At 43.9% G+C, this 9,419-nt stretch overlaps 1 long non-coding RNA gene across 1 annotated transcript; it reads left to right on the top strand.

Annotated features, from left to right (window-relative positions):
- The first annotated feature begins 383 nt into the window (after positions 1–383).
- On the top strand, positions 384–7,244 carry LOC147912361 (uncharacterized). Its single transcript, XR_015550004.1, has 3 exons — positions 384–504; positions 4,761–5,349; positions 5,947–7,244. It is a non-coding gene; the product is annotated as an uncharacterized LOC147912361 (long non-coding RNA).
- The last annotated feature ends 2,175 nt before the right edge of the window (positions 7,245–9,419 follow it).

The raw sequence follows: 9,419 nt of genomic DNA on the forward strand, positions 1-9,419 counted from the left end.
GGAAGTTTTCCCCTGCACCCCAGTGCCATCTTGAGAAGGAAGCTGGTGTGTGGCCAGAGCTCCTTTGGAAAGTGGAAGTAGACCTCATAGGGAATTTGAACTTGGAAAGTGAGTAAATATTTCCCTGAAAGAAATGAAGAGCCTAGAAGAGCCCAAGTTATTTTTTATTGGAAAATTTAAGATTTGTGTATGTATGCTGTATTGGGGATTGAGCACAAGATAAGAATAGTTATAGAAAATATATTTATAGTTTTTGCATATTTGAATTTTAGTATATAAATGTCAACCTCAATTCCACTCCACCCCTAAATACTTACCACGTTCTGTTTTTTTCCTTCTGTTTGTTTCCTCCACTGAACTGTGAACTCCTTTTGGGCAGAGACAATGCGATGCATCTTTGATACATCTTTGGATATCTGTGTCCCCAAGACCCAATGGGACAATCATGACACATAGCATGTTCTCATTAAATATTTGTCGAATGAATAAAAAAATTCAAAATGTGTAAGTAATATTTCCTTTTATTTTTCCTCAACAGCCTTCTTTCAAGTTTTATTTTTTATTATATTTTTCTGGTTTTATTGAGATATAATTGACATTTAACATTGTATTAGTCCAAAGTGTACGGTATAATGATTCGATATATATATATGTTGCGAAATGATTACCGGAATAACATCCATCACCTCACATAGTTACAAATTTCTTTTTTCTTGTGATGAGAACTTTTAAAATCTAATCTCTTGGCAACTTTCAAATATACAATAAAGTTTATTAACTATAGTCACCATGCTGTACGTTACATCCCAGGAACTTATTTGTCTCATAACTGGAAGTTTGTATCTTTTGACCACTTTTACACATTTTTTTGAGTTTTAAGGAGTGTCCCGATTTTCTTAGGGCCTTTGCCTTGGACCTGCACACTGCAAGACTGTGAGGTCCGGGGAGCAGGCGGAGTCCAGGAGGAGCCAGGAGGATGGCAGTCGCACTAGTTATGTTGTCTGAGTGAGAATTTCTGTTTAGATCTCTCCAAGCACAAAAGTCATAGCCCTGTGACAGGGTCTCCTACGGCTGTGAATAAATCAGAAATGGAGAAGAGGAATTTTTCGGAAACAGCATAGATTCTGGTAGGATCTTTGCTGCTCCTTAAAAAAAAAAAAAGTATTTAAAACTCCCACAGTATAAATTAATTCGGATGTAAATAACCATTCAGACAACCAGGAATTTGACAAGCAGAGGTGTCTGCCAACATGTCCTGAGTAATTAACTAGATTTGTGCACTTTTTTCGTTTTGCTGGCAACACCCGGCAACACTTACTTATTTCTTAGCTCTGACTTGATGGTGCTGATTCTAGGACTTAAGAAAAGATTCTGGATTTTGGTGGCCGGCTTCTCAGGCTATGGAGCCTGCTGGGAGAGTACAGGTTGGACCTAGAAACTTCTGTTCTCAATTCAGAAGCTGACTTAGCAATAAGTCTTGGGCCAAGCCACTAGCTTCTCTCTGACCCTTTTTTTTTTTTTTTGAGCCATTTTACGGGGGATTGCAATATCTATCAACTTTCCAGATCCCTATGAGAATTGATTAAAGAGCCGAGCTCTGGAGATGAAAGTGCTAAGTGAGCACAACTGCGGCTGTTCAGAAAACCTGAGAATGCACAAGTTGAAACTTCCTTTTCTAAGTTTGGATCTGCTTTTGCCTCGCCTTTGCCTGGACGTTAGGGCAACAGAATAATTCTCAGGGGCAGAAGCTCAGTGCATCGCTATTCACAGACTCTGCCACAGAAGGTCATTGAATTTCAGCAACTCCGTGCTCACGTCCTGTTCGGGGGCACCCTGAAGGTGTACACATCACCGTTATTATAATCCACATTCTGAATCAAAGTAACGGTTTAGTCGCCTCAGATGAGATGGAATGTCGGGGGTCACATGAAAAATACTTTACATACATTTCACGTGCAGGCAAAACTGAGTCTATCCCCGGGGAGCTGCAGGCTACAGCCTCTTTTCGAAGCTGACTCCTGGAGGCTTTGGTCGGGGCTGCTTTTGCATGAATTGTTTGTTGACATCTGGACACTTTTATCTCTGATGGCTGCTCCGTAGCTTAAAGTGATATTTTGCTCCAAGCTCAAGTTTTGGAGAGAGGGAAAGATTATTAACCGAGAATACACACACAGGGAAGGACTCCTTGGACTAAGTGAGAACGCTCCTTTGAGTCTCTTTGAGGCTCTGGCAGCCTCCTCCATGTAGCACTGAGAGGGGAGAAGTGGAGCCCTGGGGGCGAGAGATGGCTTTCCAGCAACTCTCAAGTGGGGCCTTGCCAGCGGGACCTCACCATTTGGCTTGAAGTTTTGAGAATTACCAGTATATCAGCAGACTCGCTTTTAAATGCCAACACAGTACTTGGCGTATGGTAGACCGTGAATAATGTTTGTTGAATAAATGGAGAAATAATTGAAGCCCAAATTCCACACGTGACCTTATGAAAGATTTTTGGATAATCGGTTGCTTTGGGTTGTTTTATTGCTGTGACTTCCTCCCATCTCGCTGTAACTGCTCTGTACTTCACCGTGAGCATGTGTGTCCCAAGTCTCCCTTCCTGTGCCTTTGGCCCTTTCCCCCACCTCCCCTCCCAGCTGATGGGTCCTGGCTGAGTCTGTGATAGCTGTGTCTGGAGCCTGGTGGGATTTCCTGGGCTTCATTATTTGTTACATTTTCCTGTAAGGTTTATAGGGATCTTGCAGCAGAAACAGCTCCTTCCCTGAAGTTACATGTTTGCAACACGACGTGGGCGGCCATTGGAAAAGGTGGACCCTGACTTCTCTTGAAGTTGTTTTTATTTAATCCAGGTTGGCATTCAGACCACGAAGCCTACTTTTCTAATTATACTTCCTGTCTCCCTCCTCTATTAATTCATAGCCAAACAGGTGTGTTCAGTGATCAATGAAATAACATGCGCATTGGCACCCTGCACCCCTTCACTTCCCTAAATCCTACCTGCTTTTCCAGGTGTGGTTGAAGGGTCAACTCCTCCGTAAAGTTTCCCCTCTGTCTCAGCCACCGTTCTCTCTGAACTATGAAGTCGTTTTTGATCTGCACAATTCGGGGGCAGTTGGTCCAGGCCTTTTGTGAAGTGTGGGGTTTGGGAACCAGCTCCGCAGTCCCAAATTGCCAGATTGCCTGGGTTTAATCCTGACCCCTCCCTCTCCTAGCTGTGTGTCCTTGGCAAAGTTACCTAATTTCTCTGTTCCTCCGGGCTGTACAAATGGCATATGGGAGGAGCTTGGTCTCACTGGGGAGTGGATTTCTTGGAGGCCCATTTCAAAGGATCAGGAGAGACCACAGCCTATCAGGCCCAACTGTCTTGGCATCTGCTCCCTGCCCTGCACACCAGGACATAAAGGTTGGCATGGCCCCAACTGGAGATCTTCCGTTTTTATAGATCCCAGATAGCGCACTGTAAAGCAGCCCATTTGTGCTCTCGGAGGCTTGGCTGCTAGGTTTCTTCGATCTCTATCCAGGGAGCCAGCGTCCCGAGGCCTCCACCTCTAGGGTACAGTGAGTGGGGTTTAGAGCTCAGGCTCTAGAGTCAGAGAGATTTGAGATGAATCCTAGCTGACCCTGCTGTTTACTGTGTGACCTTAGGCAAGTGCCTGAGCTCTCTGAGTCTCAGTTGTCTCATTGGTAAAACGGAGCTGATGATACCCACATCGCAGAGTGTGAGAATTAAAGGAGACAGTGCATGGTGGGTGCTTGCCCAGGATCTGGCATCTAGTAAGCAATCAACATTGATTATTCATAACTACTCTTTATAAGACTTTCACAGAACACATGAACAGTTGCTGTCATTATCTGGTGGGGTCATCGTGACATCCGGTGCTCATTCAGATGAAGCTTCGAGGAATTCTTTTTGTCCAAATGGGGCAGAGCTTCTTTCATTTCAAGTGTGCACGTGTGTGCGTGTTGTGCATGTGTGTGCATGCGTGTGTGGATACAGACGCTCTGATCTTTATAATGGTTTCAGACATCCTTCATGTGAACTGAGAAAATGGAATAATTAAGTGACTCACAGCTTTTTAAAGGTGAAATTCTGGTAGAGCACAGAGGGGTGGAAGACACAGAGAGCAGAACTCAGTGAGAAGAGAAGAGACTCTCAGGGCATATTGAAGTCAGGGCCTGGGAGGGGTCCAGAAGGGAAAAGAAATTGTGGCAGTATTAGTCAGCCTCCGTAAAATTAGATCCAACATTCAGCTTGGGAGTTGGAAACTCGTTAGCTATGGGGCTAAACTTAGGAGCCTCCGATTTTCTGCAGGACGCCTGAAATTGTTATCAAGAATGACATACCCACTTACAGCGCGAGGAAGGGCGGGAAGATATTTCACATCTATGGGAAAGCTCATGCCCTCACGTTTCCTATCTGAATTAGCAAATAGAAAAAAAAAAATAATGGCATCACAAATTATCATGTTAATAATAATGCCGGCCCTGTCTACTGATGCATTCACTACCGATGCTTTGGGAGGAAAAAGGACCAAATAGGGGAGTGGAGTTTTAGGCAGAGAGGGTGTGGGCATTTCAGATCTCCAGCATGCACCATTAGGCACCCCCAGAAGCTCTGCAGTTTCTGAGTCAATTTCTCCTGACAGGACAGCTGCCTCTTAAGCAGTATTTTTAAAATAGATGATACATCTCCAGGTGTGGAAGGAGCCCGAACTAAATGGGGTGTTTCTAACAAAGCCTCATTGTTTGCGATCTGTTTACAGTGCCTGCTTAACGGTGCTAATAATAAGAAGAGCACTTAATTTCCGCAGAAGGCAGCACTCGCGGGAAGATGACATTTAGACGCGTTCGGAAGGCAAGCAGGAAGCCGCATCCCATTACTCTGCCTCCTTAGCCTGAGGACTCGCTGAAATTGTGGGTTCTGTGGTTGGAGGCCTTCCTCCGTCCTCCCCTGCCTCTCTCCCCACCACTTCTTTGCGGAAACGTGGCTTCTGCCTTTGCTGCGTCCTGTCTGCACAGACCAAGCTGGCTTCTACCTGGTTTTCATGTCAAAACGGATGCATATGGAGAGATGCAGTAACTTGCTAAAGTCACACAGCTTGAGAGTGGGAATTTAATCCCAAAGCTTCCCAATGAGCTTCTCATCTGATTCAACTGAGTGAAAAATACATCTCGTGAACATAGTCCATGTCTGAAGCCTGTGCTAGGTGCCTCCACGGACATTTGCACTCCTCTGTTGAAGTTCTTATCAAAGTCAGAGATGGCTCTGCGCGTCTCTGTCGGATTTTGAGCTCCTTACAGGCGCGGATTGTGCCCTGTTTATTGTGCCTGCTGAGTGGTAGGTGCTCTTAGGTAAGTGAGTGAAAGGTAGGCAGGGTCCCTGTCTGCATGTTGCTCATTGTCTAGTGGGCAGACTTGTCTAAGCCAACTATGGTACCAGGCAGACTGTGGTAGCTGCATCCATCCATCCATCTGTCCATCAATCCATCCATCCATCCATTTGTTGAACACTTACTGGACATCTATGATATGCCAGACACTGGGAGGGGTAATGGTGAGTCAAAGATGAATAAGAAAGAATCTCTAATGTCAAGGATCTCCCAGTTTATAGAGGGAGATAAGTAGAGATTCAACATGTAAAGAGTTGAATTATAAGACAGTGTTGTATTCCACTTATATGAAATATCTAGAATAGTTGAATTCATAGAGACAGAAAGTAGAATGGTGGTTGCCAGGGGCTGGGGGAAGGGAGAGTGGGGAGTTATTGTTTAATGGGATGGAGTTTCAGTTTGGGAAGATGAAAAATTTCTGGAGATGGCTAGTGGTGATGGTTGCATAACAGTGCAAATGTACTTAATGCCACTGAACTGAACACTTAAAAATAGTTAAAATCGGGGCCGGCCTGGTGGCCTAGCAGTTAAGTTCTCGTTCTCTGCTTTGACGGCCTAGGATTCGCCGGATCGGATCCTGGGTGCAGACCTACGCACCGCTCATCAAGCCATGCTGAGGCCGCGTCCCACATACAGCAACTAGAAGGATGTACAACTACGACACACAACTATCTACTGGGGCTTTGAGGAGAAAAAAGGAATAAAAGAGGAAGATTGGCAACAGATGTTAGCTCAGGGTCAATCTTCCTCTAAAAAAAAAAACGTTAAAATGGTAAATCTTACGTCATATATCTTTTACCAGAAAAAACCCTCCAAACAAACACGGTGGTAAATATTCCGCAGCCTGAGGACAAGTGACCCCTGGAGCCCACGCCTGGCCCTGTGGCCTGGACACTGCACCCTGGCCCAGACCCCAGAGCTTTTGTGCTCTTGCTTGTCTGGAAGGGGGCTTGGGTGGCTGTAGGAATCAGGGTAAAAGGAGGCACAGGATCTGCAGGCACATCTTATCTAAGCCGTAGGGGAGTTTCCTTCATTATACACTTGCCCTTTCCAGAATCCATAATTCTGTCCACAGTGGACACCAGATTAAAAATGTCACTTGGTGAATAAAGAACTTTTGTAGTTATCTGTCACCGTGTAACCAACGACGCCTAAACTTAGTTGCTTAAAGCTACAGCCCCCTTTATTTGCTCTTGACTCAGCTCTGGGCTGGGCTCAGCTGGGCGCTGTGTCTGCTGCCCGTGGTGCTGGCTGCACTTACCTGTGGGTTTGGGGCTGGAAGAGCCAAGAGGGCCTCCCCACATATGTGGGGAGTCCGCTGCATGGCTGGGAGAGCTGGGGCTGGCTGGGCCTCTCTGTCCTCATGGAACATCATATTGAATGAGTCAGACTGATTTTTATTAACTTTTTTTTTTTTTTTGTGAGGAGATCAGCCCTGTGCTAACATCTGCCAATCCTCCTCTTTTTTTGCCGAGGAAGACAGGCCCTGGGCTAACATCCATGCCCACCCCCCTCCTTTATATGGGACGCCACCACAGCATGGCCTGATAAGCAGTGCGTCGGTGTGCGCCCGGGATCCGAACTGGCGAACCCTGGGCTGCCGCAGTGAAGCGCGCGCACTTAACTGCTTGTGCCACTGGGCCAGCCCCAGATTTTTATTAGATTTTGATCACCTTCAATCCGTGGAGCTTTGCAAACACCTTTTGGCAAAGTTGCAGATTTAATAAATGGAAACAACTTAAAAATTCATTATACTTCTCACTTTTGTCATCAGTCATTTTACGTAATTTACTAGATATTCCAATAGCTGTCTTAGAATTTATAATTTGTTTTGTTTCAAGTGGTAATCATGTTTCTTTGTTCCTCTATAGTTTCTTTTGCTTATCCTTATATGCTTAATTACTTTCATGGATTATTGAATTAAAATGATTTGACAGAAACTTATTTCTTGTAAAGCCACAGGAAGTATAGATATCACTATTAGAATATTGTTTATTAAGGCTAATTCTCTAATTTCCTTTATCATTTTCAAAATGTTTACTCCCATTTCACGAGTTACATTAAAATGAATACAAAATTTCTAAATTCTTTTTGCATTACCGCATTACAGGCCACCCACTAAGGTGCAAACATTCTTTCAATGTTTAACTTCAATTTCCAGATCATCAGAGATATCATTTAATTCTCTGTTTATGTGATGTATGGCGTTGTTGTGGACTGAATTGTGTCCCTCCCAAAGTCATATGTTGAAGCCCTATCCCCCAATGTGACTGTATTTGGAGATGGGAACTATAAGGAGGTAATAAAATTTAAGTGGGGTCATAAGTGTAGGGCCTTGATCCGATAGGACTGGCGTCCTTGTAAGAAGAGGAAGAGACACCAGATCCTTCCCCACCTCTCTCTCCCTCTGTGTGTGCACAGAAGAAAGGCAGGTGAAGACAGAGTAAGAAGGTGATTATCTGTAAGCCAGGAAGAGAGCCCCTATCAAGAACGAAATCTGCCAGCACCTTGATCTTGGGCTTCCAGCCTCCAGAACTGTGAGAAAATAAATCTGTTGTGTAAGCCACACAGTCTGTGGTATTTCGTTATGGCAGCCTGACCAGACTAATACAGTAATAAATATAAGGCTTATCAAGAAACAATTCAAAGTGATTTATTGAATTTACATCTTTCATTGCATCATCCAGTGGTAATTGAATACAATGACTTAGTGCCAAATTAAAAACATTTAGAAATGTTTCTAAAATTTTGGCTGAAATACCAGACTTTCTCCCTAACATATAGGCACCAGCACTGTCTGAACAAAAGGTTTCCATGGAAATGTGTCTCACTGGTGCCGTTTTTCTCAAGCATTGACGATAAAGTTTGGTCATTATTTCGAGTATTATTCCTTTCAACTCCTCAAGATCAACATTTTTAATTTCTCATTTTAAAATAAATTATGAATACACTTTTATGTGACACAGTTGAAGTTTCATAGAAAATGAATATTTTGCTGTCTTGATTTATAACTTTTCACATAAGTTGTTTTCTCATTTCAGTAGATATATGTTTTCCAACAAGTGGGACCATAAATCTAGAATGCAATGTATGCGTATACAGATATTATTCTTTTTTTAAATGGCTATTGAATATTTCATGTTTGGAAATGCTTATGTTTAAGTCCATGCCGGCCAGTGTTAACTTTTTTAAGGGTACTTTTTTTTTTTTTTTTTGGTGAGCAAGACTAGCCCTGATCTAACATCTGTTGCCAATCCTCCTCTTTTTGCTGAGGGAGATTCGCCCTGGGCTAACATCTGTGCCCATCTTCCTCTACTTTATATGTGGTATGCCTGCTACAGCATGGTCTGAAAAGCGGTGTGTAGGTCCGTGCCCGGGATCTGAACCTGTGAACCCTGGGCCGCTGAAGCAGAGTGCTCGAACTTAACCACTACACCACCGGGCAGGCCCAAGGGGGTACTTTCTTAATTTTTTTTTTTTGCTGAGGAAGATTCATCCTGAGCTAACATCTGTTGCTAATTTTCCTCTTTTTGCTTGAGGGAGATTTTCCCTGAGCTAACATCTGTGCCAATCTTCCTCTATTTTGTATGTAAGCTGCCGCCACAGTGTGGCCGCCAACGATTGGTGTAGGTCTGCACCCATGAACTGAACTTGGGCCACTGAAGCAGAGCACGCCAAACTTAACCACTAGGCCATGGGGCCAGCCCCACTTTCTTAATATTTTTAATGGTTTTATCAACATTTTGTTAAATTTAGAAGATTTTGTTCTTTCAAATGCATTAGTGTGTGAAACTGATCTTTTGATTGTTTTTCTCATACTTTTTTTTTTTCATTGAACCATGAGCTTTGGCAGAATGTGACTGCATTCTGATGAATATCTAAGTCTTTTAACAATCAACTCTGGGGCTGCCCTGGTGGCGCAAGGTGGATAAGTGTGCACGTTCTGCTTTGGCGGCCCCAGGTTTGCAGGTTCAGATCCCGGGCACGCACCGACACACCACTTGTCAAGCCATGCTGTGGCAGCGTCCCATG

This window comes from Ceratotherium simum, chromosome 36 (assembly GCF_057802395.1).
Source record: "Ceratotherium simum simum isolate JZ-2026a chromosome 36, ASM5780239v1, whole genome shotgun sequence".
Classification (NCBI taxonomy): domain Eukaryota; kingdom Metazoa; phylum Chordata; class Mammalia; order Perissodactyla; family Rhinocerotidae; genus Ceratotherium; species Ceratotherium simum.